This window comes from Schistocerca nitens, chromosome 4 (genome assembly GCF_023898315.1).
Source record: "Schistocerca nitens isolate TAMUIC-IGC-003100 chromosome 4, iqSchNite1.1, whole genome shotgun sequence".
Lineage (NCBI taxonomy): Eukaryota > Metazoa > Arthropoda > Insecta > Orthoptera > Acrididae > Schistocerca > Schistocerca nitens.
The window spans coordinates 884,364,056-884,388,195 of NC_064617.1; the positions used below are offsets into that span (position 1 = coordinate 884,364,056).

The 24,140-nt window shown below is 44.6% G+C and overlaps 1 protein-coding gene across 1 annotated transcript in view; it reads right to left on the bottom strand.

The window, feature by feature from the left end:
• The window catches only part of LOC126253408 (mucin-5AC-like), a 448,548-nt gene extending 436,020 nt beyond the window's left edge, over positions 1 to 12,528 (bottom strand). Inside the window, exon 1 of the mRNA XM_049954712.1 lies at positions 12,514 to 12,528. The gene's annotated coding sequence lies outside the window, so the exon portion shown is untranslated. The remainder of the gene's footprint in view (positions 1 to 12,513) is intronic.
• Between the last annotated feature and the right edge of the window lie 11,612 nt (positions 12,529 to 24,140).

The following is a 24,140-nucleotide window of genomic DNA, read 5'->3' on the forward strand; positions in this document are numbered from 1 at the left end:
CGCAGCCCGGACTCGTATACACATCCCGTACTCCGTGGCACACTCCAACAGGGCACGCCACAAACTCAAAGGCAGACTGCTGCAACCGTCAATACACGAGCTGGCAAAACCGCCCCAAAAGCCGCAACACCTCGTGTACAAATGACCGAATCGATAACGCCGTAACCTCTACGACCCTGTCGCAGAGGATAATGTTACGTACAGCGTGCTTCATGAAAAATAGTAAATATTTCAGGACGCGGTATTGGAGGGACTGATTCCAATAAAACATTCGATATAATGTGTCCAGCTTTTACTGGTTACAGAGAGACGTTTTCATTTCGCGCGCTGTTCTCTAGTTACTAGGGGTGCATTTACCGTCGAGTTCAGCAACTCACTTTGCCACTCCTACTGCCGACTAGCGGCATCTTGCAAACTGCATAATCTGCTGCCTGTTGGAAATTTTTGTAAGTTTGGGTGTGCGTAGAGCGACCTTCCGTGTGGTTTGACCGACAGGGCAGAAACCAGTCGCAGAGAGAGGGTGCGCCAGGTAGCGTGTGTGTGTGTGTGTGTGTGTGTGTGTGTGTGTGTGTGTGTGTGTGTGTGTACCAGCCGAGGGCCGCGGCTCGCGTTCACCTCATGTTAGGGAACACACGTACTCTTATATAACGAGAAGAGCTGTGTTCCGTTTTATCACTGGAGTGGAAACAAGGACAGGGCAATGGGTCCTCCCTCGCTATAGGCACAAAACTTAAAAGCGGACCTATGGAGGACCGGAGGTCTGCAAGTGAACTGCTTATATTTATCGACCGCCATTTCTGTTTTGAAATTAAAATTCTGAAGCTGCGCATCAGTTAACATAACCAATTTTTCAAATGTGATTGTGTTTCGTTGGACAATAAAGTACAATTTAGCCTGCCGCATGTATTTGAAAATCCTGAGTATGCTGACATGGTGCGGTATTTTACAGTAGTTTTGTAATGGAAACTCTGCTGCCACTACTTTCATGTGATACGGTAGACGATTTCCTAACCACAGAGTACCGAATCCAAGAGTTTGTTTTTCGCTAAACTGCGTGAGTCCGCTGTAGTGTCACGTATCTTCGGCGTGAGCAAATCAGAAAAGTGCGGATGAAGTACTAGGGATTGTTCAGTTAGTACTATGTAGTCAAACAACAAGCACCTACAGAATTTCTGCACGTATCTGTGTTCCACATACAAGAATATGGCGGACATTACGTATAAAGGGCCTGCATGTTGCCGTCTACACAGGATGCATTATCTTCCAGAACGTGATCGACGCGGACGACTGGAATTTTGTCGTTGGCTAGTTGCAAATCGCTGGGTAACGCCATACTGTTTACTGATGAAGTCACTTTCAGTCGATGAAACATCGACGGTCCCGCAAAAATCCACATGTGTTTGTGGAGACGTTTCCGAGAACCGTTCTCTGTAGGTTTTGTTGAAAACGAGTCTCCATCACTACTGGGAGATCTCCGCTCGGTGGTAACGATGGCAGTGATTTGAGATGGCTATTTGTTGACGATGTTATTTGATGTGTTAATATTTGTAAAGGAAAATGATATATCTGAAGAGTTGTGGTCAGAGAAACAGTTGTTAGGCAACAGTATCTGTGTCTGTGTCTGCGGCCAGTTGTAGGAAGCTGCGGTGTGCAGCAAGCGGGGATTCGTTGAGGGTACAGTGTAATGAATGGACGCACTCTTGGAACTATGTGAGTTGCACATTTATTACGAGGAGGAATGGTGACTCAGAACAGTGTTGGATAGCATACGGACATAAAGGTTTTGAAATGAAAAATAAGCTATTATTTTATAAGGTAGAAAGTTATTTTTGGTGACTTTTATTGTTGGTCCACTTCACTTCACCCTCATCACAGTCGAGTTTTTCATAATTATTCTAGTGACTGATCTTCTGAGTTAATTTACTGTACCATGGAAGTTACTAGATTAAAAGAATTTTCATATTAGAGACTATAATTGTTTTCTTTGATAAGTTGCTTCCTAACCGAAATTTCAGAACTTAAAGGTTGAGTCACGAGTTTCATTGGCATTCTATGTGAAGTTTATGAACCCAATTTTCCTGGGACTAATTGTAGTTAGTTTTTACCAGTATCTTTTAACTAGTGCGGAGTCTTGTTGTGTTCCTCTTTCTGCCAGTACATAATTTTGCAGGTGAGATTCATAACACGTGATTGTTTCGTTTCCTTTGCGCAATTTAGGTTCTGTCAGTTTCTTTACTTTAACCAGCGCCATATGTCAGTGCAGAAATTTTCGTGTAATCCAGGTTACATTCTTATACAGGATGACATTACAGTTTACTTTTTTTTTTCAAACTGTTCGCACTGACCAAGTCTATTAAGTGTGAAATTATTGTCTGCTTATTTATTTGCTTACGAATGAGATCGGTTTTCACACACACAGGATTCTTTTCAATTTCATGCAAGTGATGTGGCTTTGAGCCCAGTAGCACATTTAGGATGTCAGTTCAGATTCCCAGGCTTGTATTTATGATAACACAGACGTAAGTAAAGGCGACTCACACACAGTCGTCTTCGAGCGTGATAGGGCCACTAGTTATTCTAATCCTCAGGTGATGTAATCTATAACTAACATTCCGCGGAATGAGGATCGGCAGAAAAGGTACGCGTCTTCGGAGCCATGTTTCCCCGGACCTTAAATGTTTGCCTGCGGGGATGGTTGAAAGGCCAAATCTAGGAAGGTAAAGAGAGCACAAGAAACTAATTGGTCTTTCGGAATACGGGTACTGCTGCCCCCATAAAAGAACGACACTACGACGTCGGAAGAGATGCGCGAGGTGTTGTCGACAGAAATCCAGAGTGTATTGAAGTCGAAGTCGGAATTCACGAAAATCAACGTCGAACTTAATAATTTGCCTTAGCTTAATTAACATCATCTGTTAGGGGAACGTTCTATCAACCGTACTTCTGTAACCCATGACAACTGTCCACACGTTACACCTACATGGAAACCTTATTCGAATGTTTCCTAAAAACATTGACTATTCTTGCTCAAATAACCTGCAGAGAGGAAGACCTCACCGCTAGAGACCTCAGCGAAGTGCAACACATGCAGAGGACTGACATTCGGCGCAGCGGCTGGCAGCCGACCGTGAACGTATACCAAAAAAAGGCTCTGAGCACCATGGGACTTAACATCTGAGGTCATCAGTCCCCTAGAACTTAGAACTACTTAAACCTAACTAACCTAAGGACATCATACACATCCATGCCCGAGGCAGGATTCGAACCTGTGACCGTAGCGGTCGCGCGGTTCCAGACTGTTGCGCCTAGAACCGCTCGGCTACTCCGGCCGGCGGAACGTATACAAACGCATCGTGTAGCGCATAGGCATGCAGTGAGGTTGACTGCCATTCAATTATACTACCGGCGACAGATTAGTGGAAACAGAAACAGCCGTGAACTACGTAGGACTAACCATCCGGGGCGGCCTGAAGTCAGTTTAAGTCAGTCAGCAGCTGGCGTTTCGAGGTTAAAAGTTGCGAATTATCACTGTCTGCAACCAGCCAGCGCACCGTTCAAGTCAGTCAAGACTATCGAAACATATATAGATATAAAAGGAAGGCAATGTGAGATAGATGTTCAGTCGTGTTGTAGTAACAATTGAAACATAATACCTAAATCGAAAACATAGATAAGAGGACTGGTGCAATCCGTTCTTTACCGCTGACTGTAGACTCTTTATGTTCCACATAAAACACGAAGAAATTTGGAACTCACATACGGTATACATCTCTATCTCTGAGCATGTCAGACATTTGTTCTTGATTTTAATTAGGACCGGAGTTACGATTGTTTCTTCACAGAAGCGAAATTTTTCGCCCAGGAAAGTTTCCTACTCGAGGGATGGCAAGAAGAACGCTTTGTGCGGTGGAAAGCGGTGACACAGTGGTAGGCGGCCAATACCGCCAACAGACCCCAGCAGCCGGGGCGCACTGGTGCGGCCCCATCCGGATTAAGTTGTCAAGTGCCGACTTCTTTTAATAGGACTGACAGCCACTAGAAGAGTCCTCACTGAGTGTAGTGCATTGTACAGGGTGGCAGCCAGTCAAAGAATATTTTATGGAAATGATTTAAAAAATTTATTTCAAAGGCCCAGTCAAATCTTTACAAGTCTACTCCCAGAGCAACTTACGCTGTGTCTACGTGACACAAGTTGCTTGTCTTTCAAAACAAGGCAGTTCTGTCCAGTTAAAGCTTCTGACCGGAGACGCCTTGAGCACTTTGATGAAACTGCTAACGAAATCACGCCATTGGTTTTAGCCAATAGCGTGCGCGGGATACCGATCACGTGTGCGAACGCTGGAGTTGCTTCTCTCTCTTGTAACCCATACCTCAAGCAGAACAGACGTCTCTTTGGAAGGCAAAGCCTCTGGCTCTGCTTTTCATGACCAGCCACCAACGTAGGTTAACATGAACCGCTTCCCCTTCCGTTGCCCATTTCAATTAATTGTTCGACCTCTTAGACTGGCCTAAACCTGGTAACGTCCGACCCTAGGCGCGCCCCTTGCTCACCGTACATTGAAATACATCCTCTTTATTGTACCTAATTTCCTGTTTTGTCATTTAACGGCAGCCCTGGATGCCCACTCTCTAATCCTGACCGCTCGACCTCCTGCACCCTGTCCTCACGAGGCATATGTAACAACCGCCTCCCCCTTTCCCAAACATTGTATACATTTACACCAACCACGAAGGGAGTGGTTTGCAAAGCAATTGTTACACCTATTCTAGAGTACAGCTCGTCAGTCTGGGTTCACTATCAGGAAACAACACAGCAAACTCCAGCAGCAGACGCTACAAGAGAGGCTATGCACCAGCATGGAGAGGCTCTCAGACAAAATTCTCGGGATGTATATTTCCAGAAGAGCCGGGCTTGGTTCTTCCTACAGACATCGTGAGACAAGACCGCAAGTGGTCAAATCTGACAGACTCGAGGTCCTACACGGCACTCGTCCCTCCCGCGCAGCATTCCGTGACTGCAACAGTATAAGCGGGAGGGGACTGGCAGTCGTACACGAAGGACTCTCGAGCACACACTGTAACACGACTTGCGCAAGCGCACGAACACACACACACACACACACACATACACACACACACACACACACACACACACACACAGACAGAGAGAGAGAGAGAGAGAGAGAGAGAGAGAATACTACACACGAACGAATGCAATCGATCGGTAAATTTTGCACGAGTCGATAACGTCAGATGCGTCTTGTTATGGTGTAAGTGAATTCGTGTAACAGATTTACAAACTGTGTTCACAGTGGTGCGCATTAATTTTAATGGTCTCGCTCGGTAAGTAGTTTAATTAAAACTAGACGATAACCAGTTTCGGTTGGATAACAACCACCACCCTTTGACCGTTCTTACACTGTAATTGGTACCTAAGCGCAGTTTTAAACACAACAGCATCGTTTTTACATGTTTCAGCTCCTACAAACAATGCTACGTTTTTATATTTCGCAAACCACGATAACGGAAAGGAAAGAGTCGCATCTTCAGTGGTAGTGTAGTGTAGCTTGTTGTTGTTGTTTCACCAGAAAGGATCTTTCACTGTGCCGCGCACGTAGTGTGAGCAGTTTTGAAACTACATGACAGACTGAAAATGTGTAGCGGACTTTCACTCGACACTATCATTGCTATTTCAGCTCGGTATGGAGGTGGTACAGGGTAGGCGCGACATACGTACAGAGCCCACCTACACGCAGCCAACACATCTTAATTAGACAAATACACTCTTTTGTTGAAACAAATATAAAGATAATTATGTTTGTCAGTTCTATATGACTATGGTAATTCTATTGCTCTACTGTTTTTCTACATAAAACTAAAACAATAGAAATGTGTAGTAATTACATCATACAAGTTTAATTGTCAAAAAGAGTGTGTAGTCTCACCCTGCTTAGGCAGAGAATTTGTAAATCTTTCGATCTATCCGGACTCGGTAAGTTGGGGAGGAACTGATATGTTGCGAGACTCTTCCGGATAGTAATCTCACGGAATTTCAATACTAAATCCCTTCGTGTGCCAATTCCTCTGTTATAGCCTCTGTCACAGCAGTTGGTTTAGCATCTCCGTAAAGCTCCGAGCCGACTGACAGTTGCCGGCCGGTGTGGCCGAGGGGTTCTAGGCGCTTCAGTCCGGAACCGCGCGACTGCTACGGTCGCAGTTTCGAATCCTGCCTCGGGCATGGATGTGTGTGATGTCCTTAGGTTAGTTAGGTTTAAGTAGTTCTACGTTCTAGGGGACTGATGACCTCAGATGTTCAGTCCCATAGGGCTCAGAGCCATTTGAACCATGTGACTGACAGTTCCCGCCACGAAACGGGCCGCTCTTCGTAGTGACTGTCTACCTCCTGAACAAATCCAACCCGCTAAGGGTCCCTTACCCATGAGCAGTGAACAAGATTTCATCGAAGTAGTGTTTTGTAAGACATTTCTTTCGTGGCTCCATTACATTCCAAAAAATTGCTCTAGTCACTATGTGACTTAACATCTGAGGTCATTAGTCCCCTAGACTTCGAACTACTTAAACCCAACTAACCTAAGGACATCACACGCATCCATGCGCGAGGCAGGATTCGAACCTGCGACCGCAGCAGCAGCGCGGTCCCGGACTGAAGCACCTAGAACCGCTCGGTCACAGCGGCCGGCCATTACATTCCTTTAAGATTCTAACGATGAATTTCCGCTTGGCATATGCTTTCGCTACAATTTAGTCGTTCCACTTTAGGTTCTGATGGACTGTAGCAACTGTTTCCAGCTATATGTTGGGAACAGTGTAATCTAACATTAGGGTACTTCCTCGCCTACTTATGAGCACTACTTAACATTTATTTACGTTCAGAGCCAATTGCCAGTTCCTGCACAAATGAATCGTAGCCTGCCATTTGCTTTAGCTTCATCTGAGCTTCCGTATCTGGCCACACTGATGCTCCCAGATATGTTCATGGGGACGCGGGTAGCAGGAGGCGGCCCAACTGCCGCCTGCGCGCCGGTATGCGGTGCTCTGGTCAAGGTCACACCGACCACCAAAGTAGTCCGGCTCTGCTCTCCTCTCGAGCTTTCTACCTGCTGGCCTCTCTCTATATCCTAATACTGTACTCCCCAACACCTTGAGCGGGCGAGATCGCCAGTACGGTGAAAGATGCCCCGAAACTTAACTCAGTAGGTTACGCCTCCTCCTCCCGACAAACAGCTTTGATGTAGCTCTAGTCTCTCTTACGAAAGACTTAAGCACTGCATCCTACATCAACTGGAAGCTGCTAACCGCAGTCCGGCACTGCTCTGCCTGAAGAATTCGCATCCCTCATATTCCTACCGCCAAATTAACTGCTCCTCCATGCCTCATCGTGTATTCTATCAACCGAATCTTCCTTTTAATGAGGGCAACTTCCTAACACTTAAATTTATATTCCATGTTAGCTAGTGCCTCCTTTTACGAAAAATTGTCTTTTCTTATCAGTCTGAATTTCATATCCTCTTTACTCTCGCTGTTGCCAGTTATTTTACTGTTCAAATAGTAAAACCCAGCTACTTTCATAGTCTCGTGTCACAGTCTAATTCCCCTACCATCGCCCTGGTTATTTCTAATGCACTCTGTCATCACGTTCTAACTTGAATGATGTTCACGGAGTAATCTCTTTTCAGCACCCTATCCGTTCTACTCAACTTTCATTCTAAGTCTCTTGCCGTCGAACAGAGCTATAACGTCAACAACCGTTTGAAGACTTACTTAGTTTGGAAATATGTGGTAAGAACTATGGGACCGAACTGCTGAGGCCATCGGTCCCTACGCTTATGCACTATTTAATATAACTTAAACTAACTTATGCTAAGGACAACACACACACCGATGCCAGAGGGAGGACTCGAGCCTCCGACGGGGGAACTTAGTTGTTCCCCCCGTTACAGAAAACAACTGTGCGTCATAACTTTACTGGACCTTGAAGATTGAACACTGTCGCAGCAGCCCGTCGGCCCGTCTCCCGCGGCTGGGTCATCTCGGCCGCTGCCGCATCAGCGTCTCCCCTTCTCTCACGCCAGCACGCCGCGCCTACCCAGCACAAAGTGCGTCAGTTTTCTGAACTGTACCTAACGTTTCGGCAACCACTCACTAACTCGCTGCAGGGCAACATTTTCCACTTTCGTACTATTTATTTTAGACAAAACCAAATAACACCAGTACAATGTGTAAAGTGGTGTGATCTCCTGACCTTCATTTCTTACATATTCCTTCCTCAAAATCGTATTCTGCACATCAAGACGCTTCATTCGAACCCAAACTCGATAAGGTAGAGTCAATTTTGTATGAATTCATGTAAGCGATATGCAAATCTTATAAGTAAATCGCAAGTGCGCACCAAGTTAGAAAAAGTCGAGGCTGGCATACACAACATGACGGCCACAGGAATTTTCGTTCTAAAGAGGCAACCAGCCTGCTGGGAAGCCTGGCCCTTCAGAGGGGTGAGTCAACACACACCTACTTCCGCCAGAGCGACTGCCCAGAGAGAGGACAGCTTTGGCCAGAGCGAAGGGATAACGACCCCCGTGTTCGACTTAAAAGCAAATTCCGCTACATTGTGTGGGAGCACCCAGAAGATGCATTTTTTGATAGACCGACTGCGTAGTTACAGAGTTCTCACAGGAGGACAGCATACGCCTAACGGAGATGCTACATATTTCTGCATTGGTCGACTTAAACGAAACGTCATTCTCCCGTTTGAAAGAGCAACGCTGTTTGGCGGAATATTTCTGATGCAAAGAGCTAGAGGAGTGAGGGAAGACAGCGAATGATATACCCTTGCAACTTTTCCAGAAAAAGGGGCCATTCTGTTGTCGCTCTTGGAGCGGGAACATGTAACGAGAGCGAGTGCACTCTTACATGTACGCAGAGAGCGAGGTACAAAGTCTCTCCTCAGTACTTCACTGGGAGAGCACCTCTGTCATTAGTGAATCGGAGTGACACTCTATATTGAGTCGCTCGCGATTAACCGTTGTTCACTGTGTTGGCCGCCACACTTATTGTGTGGTGTGAACACAGATAGTACTAGTTAAACGCCTGCAAGGGGATACTGAGTGGCATTGCGGTGGCCTGGTTATCTGACCGGTGTACCACGCCAATAGTTGGGGCGGTTAGGAGTCCTTGACTTCATCAAGGCGTGGGGAGAGTTTGATTGGCGAAGGTCAATCCAGACAGAAAGAGATAGTCGTGTTATTTGTCAGCAGTGAGCGATGCAGGCAGCAGTTGTCGCAGCTCGCGGTATTGTGCACTACAGCATATGCGAGCCCCATCTTTCCTCCCTAACAAATGGTTCAAATGGCTCCGAGCACTATGCGACTTAGAACTTAGAACTAATTAAAGCTAACTAACCTGAGGGCATCACACACATCCATGCCCGAGGCAGGATTCGAACCTGCGACCGGAGCGGTCGCTCGGCTCCAGACTGTAGCGCCCAGAACCGCACGGCCACACCGGCCGGCTCCTCCCTAACAGTACACTCCATTACATTTCGCACGCGACATCCTTGACCGTACCTAGAAAAGTTATTGAAGTCGTGTAGGCGCGGCTCTCAGCCATTCTACCGAGTAAATAACGTTCTTCAAGAAAATGGAGAAAGAACCTTTCCATATGAATTTTAAAATTGTTTGAACAACCTTTCCATACTTTGTAAAATAATAGCATTCCTGTCCATAAGAGGCAATCTACTGTTCCAAAAAGAACCCGGAAATTTATTAATTTATAAGAAAGAGTTTCACTTAAATTCTCAGAATTTTTTTGTAATAAATAATATTTTCCGTTCGTTTAATGTTTTTCTTACACTAACTAGCAGTGGTCCAGTACCCAAGTATTCCACTAGTTACGTAAGAATATACAATATTTTTGTGTCTTTTCCTTACAGCAGTCGATTCCAGAAGATATTTGTTGCTGAATGTTTTTCAAGCAGTTCTTGTTGGCACTTTAGGAACGTCTGTCTGACTTCTGCAGTAGTGTGAGGTGGAAATAGTTTCTTGCAGGAGCCAAAGGGTACTTGTTGGATCAACCCATTGCACAACTTGACAAAATAGAACCCACACACTCAGAAGTGTTTGTTCGCTACATGCCGCCTAGAGACAATATTTTCACGAGATGCCAATGTAGCAGGGACGGATGCAGGATTGGTTTCTGGCGGGAACGGGGTCACAATCTCTTATTTTTTCTGCGCGACTACAAATGTAGTTTGCTCTCCCTCCCACTTCGAACAGAGCACAGATGTCTATAATTGAATAATATTGATAAAAAATATAACACGTGTTAGTATAATAATACTCTGCCTACAGTAATGCTAGTACCTCTTTTTAGAGTAACCTACAAGAATAATTATTTACTATCGGCATTTCACCTAGCAGCACGATTGTGGACATAGGTCCGCAGACTGAGGTTATGCGAGCACGTGAACGGGATGAGTCTCCTTGTTGCCTACAGCGGCCACGATAGTACGTGTTTGTCATTTTTTTCCCTCGCGGAGCTGCTTTCCCGTTGTGTCTTTGTTTTGCTAAGCACCCTGTGGTTTGCGGGATCCACCTGCCGACTGGGACAGTGGAGGAGGAGGACCTTCTGTTGACAGCAGCTACTGTACGTCCAGCCTGTGAATGTGTCGGGCGCCTCCGCCTGGCTGCGATGTTCTCTGCAGGTCGTCAGTCGGGAAGCGAGTTACTGGAAAGTGCCACACGTTAAACATAGCAGGGAATTTGCTGCAACTCCTTGCCATTTTCAGACCGCATTCATACCATTTTATTTTCCGAAAATTATCTAAGAATGTTCTAAATTGTCATACGTAAAAACACGAACGCTTTTAGCAAAATGTTCTAAGCTATTTTATCAAAAACTGTTTACATCATTTAAAATCGTTGCGGGGCACAATTACAGTTAAATAGACAGTCTCATATCTTGTTTTGGTTGTAGGGCACCTCCGCGCAAAGGAAATTTCGTCAGTTGGGGAAAGAAAAGGCAAAACCTAATGTAAAACGTGAACTAGACGTCTGAAGATGAACCTGTCGGTTCGAAACTGGTAACGGCGCTATTCAAATTGTTAAATAGCATTGTAAAAATCGGCCGGTTGCTGTTATCTTCTATGTAAGGATCAACGTATAAAATGTTCTCTGGGGAGACGTACGGCGGAAACAAGTTAACGAAGTGGTCACGTAAGCACGCAGGTTTCTGCGGCCGTAGTCTGTCGGCCCTGGAGTAGAGAGCCGGCACACAGCAGATAGGGCCTCACGTGAGCTGGCGCGTCCACTGGCAGACCCACGCACACACAAGTGGAGCCGAGGTCCGCACGTCAGCCTCACCTGGTCACGATATGGCGCCGCTCTGCACTCCTGCAAACTCACACGCGGACTGTCGTCGCGTTCTGCGACTGTGTAAGAAAGTACAGTCCACACTACGCCTGTCACAGTTTTTGCGAAAATCCTCGCCACTGACTGCCCGTTTAATCACAGGAATAACAGTTCGCGCCTGTCACCAAGTGAAAATAAAAATGAAGGTGGTGCGGAATGAGTCGGATTCCATGTTTGAACATTATATCTGTGCCAGAAGATTTCCAAATTATTTGAAATGTTTGTAACAACGGTATTTTTTTTTTCTTTTGACTGGCCATAACGTCGGTATTCGCCACCGTTGAGTCTGAGATTAATCAGACAGTGAAATCTATAATACTAATTTCACTAACCATGACTGCGATTTAAAAAGTTTAAGAATATATATTCATTCCCCAGCTTGCCTCTGTCAGTTCTGACCGTAAGTACTTCCGATACTTTGGTCCGCAGCTCGTGGTCGCGTTTTCGCTGCCCGAGCACGGGGTCCCGGGTTCGATTCCCGGCGGGATCAGGGATTTTCACCTGCCACGAGATGACTGGGTGCTTGTGTTGTCCTCATCATTTCTACATCATTCATGAATGTGGCGAGTTTGGACTGAGCAAAGGTTGGGAATTGGTACGGGCGCTGATAACCGCCGCAGTTGAGCGCCCCACAAACCAATCATCATCATCATAATCATCCGATTGCAAATCAACAGGCTGAACATCCGTTACAAAACTGTATGTTAAGATATGTCGCGTTTCGGGTCTTGAAAGGTGATTATCTGTTACAACACTTGGGCTGGTGTCTGTCTCTGAGATAACGTGACACATTAAATTACAAAAACATCAGTAAGTGTAAACGGGACTGCGCAAAATCCATTTCCCTAGACCTGCCTTAGGTTAGTTAGGTTTAAGTAGTCCTAAGTTCTAGGTGACTGATGACCTCAGATGCTAAGTCCCATAGTGCTCAGAGCCAGCCTAGACCTGCGACACAACTACAGCAGGCATAAGCACAACATGTCTCCTCCCGACCTTCAGATGTTTAAAATCTACTTACCACCACCACCACCACCACCACCACCACCACCGACGGTGTCTTTCATATCCTCACACACACGTTACTCACCGGATGTCTGGAATGGCGTCGGCGGCAGCTGACACAAGCCACCTGTCACACAGAGAACAAACACACCGTTAAATCCATGCAATACATACTGTAACGCACGGTGCACACATATAAAAATTATTCTACATAAGTCTAGTAACTTTAACAGCAGCGGCTGTTTCACGTCCTTCACTATCAAGGCCGTCTTACGCCCAGCTCTGCCCTGTTCGATATTCTTCATGCTTTAAGGGTTTTCAACCATAGTGCCCGGACACGAATGCTGTTGGACGCATTTCTGAAAAACAAAAAAATTAGAAAAAATCGCCTTTGAAGATTAGATTTCTTAGAGGCTTATCTCACTAGGGGTAAGATAGATACCGCCTGCAGGAAAATTAAAGAGACCTTTGAAGAAAAAAGAACGAATTGTACGAATATCAAGAGCTCAGATGGAAACCCAGTTCTAAGCAAAGGGAAAGAAGAAAGATGGAAGGAGTATATAGAGGGTCTATACAAGGGCGATGTACTTGAGGACAATATTATGGAAATGGAAGAGGATGTAGATGAAGATGAAATGGGAGATACGATACTGCGTGAAGAGTTTGACAGAGCACTCAAAGACCTGAGTCGAAACGAGGCCCCGGGAGTAGACAACATCCATTAGAACTGCTGACAGTCTTGGGAGAGCCAGTCCTGACGAAACTCTACCATCTGGTGAGCAAGATGTATGAGACAGGCGAAATACCCCCAGACTTCAAGAAGAATATAATAATTCCAATACCAAAGAAAGCAGGTGTTGACAGATGTGAAAATTACCGAACTATCAGTTTAATAAGCCACAGCTGCAAAAATACTAACGCGAATTCTTTACAGACGAATGGAAAAACTGGTAGCAGGCGACCTCGGGGAAGATCAGTTTGGATTCCGTAGAAATGTTGGAACACGTGAGGCAATACTGACCCTACGACTTATCTTAGAAAAAAGATTAAGGAAAGGCAAACCAACATTTCTAGCATTTGTAGACATAGAAAAAGCTTTTGACAATGTTGACTGGAATAGTCTCTTTCAAATTCTGAAGGTGGCAGGGGTAAAATACAGGGAGTGAAAGGCTATTCACAATTTGTACAGAAACCAGATGGCAGTTATGAGTCGAGGGGCATGAAAGGGAAGCAGTGGTTGGGAAAGGAGTGAGACAGGGTTGTAGCCTCTCCCCGATGTTATTCAATCTGTATATTGAGCAAGCAGTAAAGGAAACAAAAGAAAAAATCGGAGTAGGTATTAAAATCCATGGAAAAGAAATAAAAACTTTGAGATTCGCCGATGACATTGTAATTCTGTTAGACAGCAAAGGACCTGGAAGAACAGTTGAATGGAATGGACAGTGTCTTGAAAGGAGGGTATAAGATGAACATCAACAAAAGCAAAACGAGGATAATGGAATGTAGTCGATTTAAGTCGGGTGATGCTGAGGGAATTAGATTAGGAAATGAGACACTTAAAGTAGTAAAGGAGTTTTGCTATTTGGGGAGCAAAATAACTGATGATGGTCGAAGTAGAGAGGATATAAAATGTAGACTGGCAATGGCAAGGAAAGCGTTTCTGAAGAAGAGAAATTTGTTAACATCGAGTATAGATTTAAGTGTCAGGAAGTCGTTTCTGAAAGTATTTGTATGGAGTGTAGCCATGTATGGAAGTGAAACGTGGACGATAAATAGTTCAGACAAAAAGAGAAGAGAAGCTTTCAAAATGTGGTGCTACAGAAGAATGCTGAAGATTAGATGGGTAGATCACGTAACTAATGGGAGGTGGTGGCGGTGGTTAGTGTTTAACGTCCCGTCGACAACGAGGTCATTAGAGACGGAGCGCAAGCTCGGGTTAGGGAAGGATTGGGAAGGAAATCGGCCGTGCCCTTTCAAAGGAACCATCCCGGCATTTGCCTGAAACGATTTAGGGAAATCACGGAAAACCTAAATCAGGATGGCCGGAGACGGGATTGAACCGTCGTCCTCCCGAATGCGAGTCCAGTGAACTAATGGGAGGTATTAAATAGAATTGGAGAGAAGAGAAATTTGTGGCACAACTTGACTAGGAGAAGGAATCGGTTGGTAGGACATGTTCTGAGGCATCAAGGGATCGCCAGTTTAGTTTTGGAGGGCAGCGTGGAGAGTAGAAATCGGAGAGGGAGACCAAGAGATGAATACACTAAGCAAATTCAGAGGGATGTAGGTTGCAATAGGTACTGGGAGATGAAGAAGCTTGCACAGGATAGAGTAGCATGGAGAGCTGCATCAAACCACTCTCAAGACTGAAGACCACAACAACAGCAACGCTAAGTACATTTGCAACATTCAAACAACGGTCCGTAGCCAAGTGTACAGCGTTGCTGGTTCGAATCTCGCTAGAAACAACTTTTTTACTTTATGCGGAATATTTTATGATATAAGTAACATCTTTTTATTTTTAGTTAATCGTCACACTGATAAAAATAAATACAAATACTCGAAATGCTTTGTTGTTGATTGAAAAAGATACACGGCAATAAAACTGTTGAATTTCTGAGAATGAAAGTAGTTTTTTTTATTTTCTATTTGACGTTTTGCAATTTTGCACCAAATTTTACCTTACTGGGAACACTAATTTTTGTGAGACAAGGAATTAAAAATATAAAGATGTTATTTTCATTAGAAACATGATTCAGTTTTGTTGCTGAACATTTATATTTGTTGTTAAGCACGGAATTGTAATTAAATAAAAAGTACTACTAACAAGGTTCGAACAAGTAACTGTACGATTGCAAAACTGCTGCGCTACGTATGAGGTACAAAATTCTGTGAGATGCAGTCGAAAGAAAACCAAACACCCGCCACAACGCGACCATTAAATGGTTTCATTCAAACGTAATGACCAAACGCGTTAAGACATTTATCCCGCTGGTAGACGAGCGACCATTTCCTGCTTCGTAGAACGCGGTCGGCCGCTAACAGAGCCACAACAGCACCCATTCTTGCTCTCCCTCGTCCGACTGAAACCGGCGCACATGCATGTCTTCCTCCTTACAGTCCGGATCGTTCATCGTGCAATTTTCACATCGCTGGCGACCTGAAGAAAGACATGCGTGGACATGTTTCAGCTGGCCAAGAAAGATCCAGAGTGAGTGCGTTGTGGATCCGTCAGCGGCCGACCGCGTTCTATCAAATAGATTCAAATGGTTCAAATGGCTCTTAGCACTATGCGACTTAACATCTGAGGTCATCAGTCCCCTAGAACTTAGAAATACTTAAACCTAACTAACCTAAGGACATCACAAACATCCATGCCCGAGGCAGGATTCGAACCTGCGACCGTAGCGGTCGCGCGGTTCCGGACTGTAGCGCCTAGAACCGCTCGGCCATATGAAATAGGAACTGATAGTCTCCTCTCCCGGTGGGACAAATGTCTTAACGCGTTTGGTCATTACTTTTGAATGGAACCATTCTATGTGTAAGCAGGCTGTTTAGGTTTTTATGTTGGTAACGCCACGTAGCGCTCTGTTTGACAATAACTGACTGTGCTGTGTACAGTCTGTGGCTGGTTTGCATTGTTGGAATATTTGCTATTGTAGTGTTGGGCAGTTGGATGTGAACAGCGCGTAGCGTTGCGCAGTTGGAGGTGAGCCGCCAGCAGCGGTGGATGTGTGGAGAGAGATGGCACAATTTTAAGAGCGGACGATCTGGACGTGTGTCTGCCAAAAAGAGTAAATTTGTAATACTGGATATCATGAACTGATATATATATATATATATATATATATATATATATATATATATATATATATATATGATGACTTTTGAATTTTATTAAGGTAAATACAATGTTTGTTCTCTATCAAAATTTTTCATTTGCTAACTATGCCTATCAGTAGTTAGTGCCTTCAGTAGTTAGAATCTTTTATTTAGCTGGCAGTATTGGCGCTCGCTGTATTGCAGTAGTTAGAGTACCAAGATTTTTGTGAGGTAAGTGATTCATGAAAGGTATAGGTTGTTGTTAGTCAGGGCCATTCTTTTGTAGGGATTATTGAAAGTCAGATTGCGTTGCGCTAAAGATGTCGTGTGTCAGTTTAGTGGTGATCAGAATAAGTAAAGAGAGTAATGTCTGAGTACGTTCAGTTTTGCTCAGCTGTTTGAAAATCAAATAACGTAGAGGTTTATCAGCACAGTAATTCATTAATTATTCAAAGGGGATGTTTCATATGGTCCCGTTGTTGAGGGTTCTCGTTTCACTACCCCTCGTACGTTAAATACTTACAAAATCTTTGTACCTAACAGCGCTCAGAAATTTTGTAACGTCCAAAGGGGATTTTGTCGAGTTTATTTGAGAAGCTGATCGTAGTGCTTTATTGTGTCAGGCACTGAGCTTCAAATGGTACAGGTAGGAACAAAGTGGAAGAGGCCAGAGCAGTCGACAAAGTGAGGTGAGGTGAGGTGAAGCGAGGCGAGCTCTCCTTGTGAGACGATATCACGCTTAGATTCACGAATCTGATGTCCAATCCATCCCTTATACATTATTGTTTTGCAAATAAAAAACACCTCTTCTTTCTGCAAGAGGAAAGGCGGTTTTTATTTTCGTAAAAAATATTTCTGTGCTTTGCTGCGGAGGACGACCCTGCAGACAAACTCGCCATTACTTATAGTCTCATACTATGTCGTTGGCTAACAAGCCTCAGATATAATGAGAAAACCTGCGCCAGGAAAAAAAAGGCAAAAGCAAGCCGTTGTCACTACAACCATGAAAAGACAGATACATCTAGATTTTTTCGCCAGTACCTCTACAAGTAAACCACGAACCTGAAAAGGCTTCATTCGAGAATCTGCGTGTCGCCATACTAATGAAAGGTAAGCCGAATGCCCTGTCATGCATGGGAAACTCAAATCCAACTATACACTGGCATCTCGAAAAAACAGAAGTTCTGCGTATCACAAGGCGAAACGCACCGCTTGAAAGTCGCAGAGAAGCACGGGGCGCCACACCACCATCTGCTGAGCTGTACAATACCCTACACGAGGGACGTCAGCTAGTAGCAAACGCTGTGGCCGATGACGCACAGCCGGCCGCGGTGGCCGTGCGGTTCTGGCGCTGCAGTCCGGAACCGTGGGACTGCTACGGTCGCAGGTTCGAATCCTGCCTCGGGCATGGGTGTGTGTGATGTCCTTAGGTTAGTTAGGTTTAAGTAGTTCTAAGTTCTAGGGGACTTATGACCTAAGATGTTGAGTCCCATAGTGCTCAGAGCCATTTGAACCATTTGGTGACGCACAGACGCCATCTAATACAGACACGAACAAGAAAATATAACTCTAAAAGGCTTTGTTTACTGCTTCTGTTGCATTCTTATCTTTGGGTACATCCGCTGTACGTACCATGCGTTTATATACCATGTTGCACAACATGTGATATGCACTACAAGAGAAACAAACTTTTTAACATTTACAGGACAGTTTTAATACTAGGAGAGTTTTATAAGATTTTTTAAAGGCAGTGAACACAAGATTATAAATCATAGTATACACGATGCACTGTCCGAGTTGCTGCCTTGTCCCAGGACCATACACAGGGTAGTCGATTCGTTGTGTTGTATGGAGACCCACTTCAAGGACTGAACTGTACGTACAGCAGCTGTTCTTTGAAGTACCAGAAACATTCTACTATGTGGACCATGGAATGCTTCCGAATAAATTCTAACGTTATCGACTTAATGTGAAAATATGAGGAAAGGTTTGTTTCACGTAGAGCAGAGGAAACAGAATGTTGACCTCCAGAGTCGTCAAAGACGAAAGAAGTTTTATGCTGACTAGGGTCCTGCAAAACGGGGATGCGCCACAGTGTTTGTCTTGGGTCTGCTAGTCCGGTAGCATCTCAGTGATCAGTCGCGAAACATGAAGTGAATAAGAAAGTTTCTATCTGCAGATTACGCAAGTATCTTCGTGAAAGACGCGGATCTCAACATAAATGATCTACCAAATAGGCTAGTTGGTGCAGTCTGCAGCTAACAGGAGAGAGACGTTTGCTCGTGTCTTCCTTCCTTCCTTCCTTTTTTCGAGTCTGAGTAGGGTGATGATTTCTTTTCTGATACTCTTTCTTAAATTTCTGCCAATGGTTAGTCAACGTGAAAAATGCAGTTTTGCACCGTAGTTCATAGTGCATGTTAAGTGGCATGCCATACGTATAGGAGATGGGACCTGGATAAACTGAAAGAGCCAGAAGTTGTAAAGAGTGTCAGAGCATTAGGGAATGATCGACAAGAACAAGGGAGACGAATACAGTAGAAGAAGAATGGATAGCTTTGAGAGGTGACAGTGAAAGCAGCAGAGGATCAAGTAGGTACAGACACGAGGGCTGGTAGAAATCCTTGGGTAATAGAAGACATTGAATTTAATTGATGAAAGGAGGAAATATAAAAATGCAGTAAATGAAGCAGGCAGAAAGGAATACAACCGTCTCCAAAATGAGATCGACAGGAAGTAAAAAGTGGCTAAGCAGGGATGGTTAGAGGACAAATGTAAGGATGTAGAAGCATATATCACTAGCGGTAAGATAGATACCGCCTACAGGAAAATTAAAGAGACCTTTGGAGAAAAGAGAACCACCTACATGAACATAAAGAGCTCAGATGGAAAACCAATGCTAAGCAAAAAAGAGAAAGCAGAAACGTCAGAATAGTATACAGAGGGTCTATACAAGAGCGATATACTTGAGGGCAATAGCCAGCCGGAGTGGCCGTGCGGTTCTAGGAGCTACAGTCTGGAGCCGAGCGACCGCTACGGTCGCAGGTTCGAATCCTGCGTCGGGCATGAATGTGCTTGATGTCCTTAGGTTAGTTAGGTTTAATTAGTTCTAAGTTCTAGGCGACTGATGACCTCAGAAGTTAAGTCGCATAGGGCTCAGAGCCATTTGCACCATTTTGAGGGCAATATTATGGAAATAGAAGAGGACGTAGATGGAGATGAAGTGGGAGGTATGGTAGGTACTTCGAGAAGAATTTGACAGAACAGTGAAAGATCTAAATTGAGACAAGACCCCGGGAGTAGACAACATTCTATTAGAACTACTAATACCCTTGGGAGAGTCAGCCATGACAAAACTCTTCCATCTGGTGAGCAAGATGTATGAGACAGGCGCAATACCGCAATACCCTTAGATTTCAAGAAGAATATAATAATTCCAGTCCCAAAGGAAGCAAGTGTTAACAGGTGTGAAAATTACCGAACTATCAGTTCAATAAGTCATGGCTGCAAAATAATGGCACGAATTCTTTACAGACAAATGGAAAAACTGCTACATGCCGACCTTGGGGAATATCAGTTTGAATTCCGTGCAAATGTTGGAACACGTGACGCAATACTGACCCTACGGCTTACCTTAGAACATAGATTAAGGAAAGGCAAACCTACGTTTCTCTGTAAACTTAGAGAAAGCTTTTGACAATGTTGACTGGAATTCTCTCTCTCAAATCCTGAAGGTGTCAGGGGTAAAATACAGGGAGCGAAAGGCTATTTACAATTTGTACAGAGACCAGATGGCAGTTATAAGAGTCGAGGGACATGAAAGGGAAGCAGCGGTTGGGAATGGAGTGAGACAGGGTTGTAGCCTCTCCCCGATGTTATTCAATCTGTATATTGAGCAAGCAATGAAGGGGACAAAAGAAAAATTCGGAGTAGGGATTAAAATCCATGGAGAAGAAATAAAAACTTTGAGGTTCGCCAATGACATTGTAATTCTGTCAGAGACAGCAAAGGACTTGGAAGAGCAGTTGAACGGAATGGACAGTATCATGAAAGGAGGATATAAGATGAACATAACAAAAGCAAAACGAGGATAATGGAATGTAGTAGAATTAAGTCGGGTGATGCTGAGGGAATTAGATTAGGAAATGAGGCAGTTAAAGTAGTAAAGGAGGTTTGCTATTTGGGGAGCAAAATAACTGATGATGGACGAAGTAGAGAGGATACAAAATGTAGACTGGTTATGGCAAGGAAAGCGTTTCTGAAGAAGAAAAATTTGTTAACATCGAGTATTGATTTAAGTGTCAGGAAGTCGTTTCTGAAAGTATTTGTATGGAGCGTAGCCATGTATGGAAGTGAAACATGGACGATAAATAGTTTAGACAATAAGCGAATAGAATCTTTCGCAATGTGGTGCTACAGAAGAATGCTGAAGATTAGATGGGTAGATCACGTAACTAATGAGGTACTAAATAGAACTGGGGAGAGGCCGGCCGAAGTGGCCGAGTGGTTCTAGACTGGAACCGCGCGACCGCCACGGTCGCAGGTTCGAATCCTGCCTCGGGCATGGATATTTGTGATGTCCTTAGGTTAGTTGGGTTTAAGTAGTTGTAGGATCTAGGGGACTGATGACCTCAGAAGATAAGTCCCATAGTGCTTAGAGCCATTTGAACCCATAGAACTGGGTTGGAATTTGTGGTACAACGTGACTAGAAGAAGGGACTGGTTGGTAGGTCACGTTCTGAGGCATCAAGTGATCACCAGTTTAGTACTGGAGGGGAGCATCGTGGATAAATATCGTAGAGGGAGACGAAGAGATGAATACATTAAGCAGATTCAAAAGGATGTAGGTTGGAGTAGTTATTCAGAGATGAAGAGGCTTACACAGGATAGAGTAGCATGGAGAGCTGCATAAAACCAGTCTCTGGACTGAAGACCACAAAAAGAACGTATAGCACAGTCCCTGACATCTGGCTTTGAAATTAACTGCAAACAGCCCCTGGCGACTACAACCGTCCGTCTACTGAATCGGTCATATGAAAACACGTGCATAAACATTTTACCTGATTGGCTGAGGTACACGCGCGAAGCCAATGCATTTAGTCTATTACAACTCTTTGGAATCTCTATACTACAACACAGAACATGCTCATTTGCCTAAACGTGGCACAGTATTGGTGTTTGCAACGACGGTGATTACAGAGGAAGGCGTCCACCCCCGGTAGCCGAGTGGTCAGCGCGACAGAATGTCAATCCTAAGATCCCGGGTTCGATTCACGGCTGGGTCGGAGATTTTCTCCGCTCAGGGACTGGGTGTTGTGTTGTCCTTTTCCTCATCATTTCATCCGCATCGACGAGTAAGTCGCCGAAGTGGCGTCAAATCGAAATACTTTCAACTGGCGAACGGTCTACCCGACGGGAGGCCGTAGTCACACATTTATAGCAGGAAGGCGCTCGCAGAGGCACGCGCTTTGCAAACAGACCGGTTCGCCGAAGTTGGCGCAGAACGTGCTTCCTGGCTCGCCGAGTTGTTTACGTTCGCAGCCACAGATTCAGATGCATTCTGCCAACTACAAGACCGTTTTAATTATGCTGTCGACAGTGAAATGAGACTTAATGCGTCTAGTAATTTCTCTGTATGGACTGCCTCTCTATGTTTGTTGAAATCAAGCATACACACGTTTGCCAAGAAAGCAGCTCCATACGCGACGTGATTAAAGTTGGTCACTGATATCGCAGTGTGTGATGCGCTTTTTGTTCTTGAGGTCCAGAAGGCAGAAGACAGCGAAGCTATGTAGACGTCTTGTTTCCTGACATCCAGAAAGCCTTCAATACAGTTTCGCGTCGTCACAAACCCCGAGAACGTTCCCAAGAAGCTTAAGTAGTAAGTAATAGTCTTACGAAACTGGCTCTTCAAAAAGTTGCTCCAGTGAGCGACAAGGGAATAACGATAAATCTAGACCTGGTGTTGTTTCTCGAAACATTACACGTAAATACAAATAGAGTAAACGCATATCACACAAAAAAGAAATCCCTCATATTTCACGTTAGTTGCTATCGGTAGCGACTTTAAGCAAAATCACGACATAAAACTAGTTATATGACAAGCAGACGCCTGGCTCAAATTTTTATTTAGTTGCGTAGAGCCGCGCGGTGTGGCCGCGTGGTTTGAGGCGCTATGTCACGGATTGCACGGCCCCTCCCGCCGGAGGTTCGAGTCCTCCCTCGGGCATGGGTGTGTGTTGTTCTTAGCGTAGGTTAGTTCAAGTTGGTTTAAGCAGTATGTAAACCTAGAGTTCAAATGGCTCTAAGCACTATGGGACTTAATATCTGAGGTCATCAGTCCCTTAGACTTGGAACTAATTAAACCTAACTAACCGAAGGACATCACATACATCCATGCCCGAGGCAGGATTCGAACCTGCGACAGTAGCAGCAGCGCGGTTCCTGACTGAAGCGCCTAGAACTGCTCGGCCAGAGTAGCCAGCGTGTAAATCTAGGGACCGATGAACTCAGCAGTTTGGTCCCTTAGGAATTCACACACACTGAGATGCAAACACTGACTACTTCCCTAAGAAGATAACAGCAGTGTAGAAGCAATTAAGGAGCAACACAAACCGTAAATTGTTATCCAAAACACCGTTATTCACAGTTCCCAAACGTGTTTCAGCACCTCTCTGCCATCAGAAGTGGGTTTCTGTTTTATTTAAACTGTAATGTGAACATTTTTACTAAATGATTGGACTAAATATTTCCGTAATTTTGCAAACAACTACTTGTTTCTGTTATTTAATATCTTTACATTCGATTTGCATGGTTTTGCAGGGCCACTTGCGTATTATTTCTTACTTGAAGGTTGTCATCTGCAACCAAACGATGTTGATGACTTATTTTGTTGGGAGTTAACCTATCATTTAATGGTTTAAACGTAATTTAGTTTTTCGCGATATTTCACGCATATGTTCGGTTTTACTTACGGTTTCGTGTGGGAAGCCACTTTCTCTCAGCATCCTGATGAGGTGTTGTTAAGCACACGTAAATATAACACATTTTCAGAAATTTGGTCCTAAAAAGCACTTAACACTCCACCAAAATAGACTTGTTGTGTGTCCCAGCCCAGTCAGTGTTCATTTGTTCACCAGTGAGCTTGGCGCCAAATTTGAATTTTGTTTACATTTTTTCTTTGCGTGTGCATGTGTGTGTGTGTGTGTGTGTGTGTGTGTGTGTGTGTGTGTTCAGTACGCTTCTTAGCTCTTCGTGTTTTCTTTTATGTGGTGTTCCTTTAATGTGTAAAGTGGTGAGGGTTTGCAAATTGTAATGTATACTACTACTACAGTCTGCTGGGGCACGCTATTTAACACATTAAATGATCTTCACAGAAAAGACAATACAAACAGCTAAGAGGCATACTGAAAACACACACACACACACACACACACACACACACACACAGTACAGTGGTTTTGGGGGGCTGAGATACGGCCACAAGCTGGGAACGGCGACCTGGTTTCTGGGAACGTGGCACCGCAGGCGGAAGCGCTAGTCGCTAGCCGTCAGCTGGCAGCTGCCTCGTGAAGAAAGGGAATTGGAATTTTCCGCTGCTACACCGTCGCGTCTACGCAGTGGTCACGTCCGGGGCAACAAGTGGCGCTGTGCAGGCGGTTCGCCACACAGGAAGCAGTGGCGAGCGACTGCTTCCTCGCCAGATCGCTGTGGAGGAAGTGTCGGGTTCCGAACACACTGCGGGTTCGTACAACTTAGAACCGTGTGCTGATCACCGAGGTAAGTGATAGCGGGAAAGGTAATCGGCTCAATTCTCTTAACAAAGGAAAGGCATCTCTCAAAGATTGGTATTTTGTATATAGGATTGAACGCGGATCCTGCAGAAACAATTCT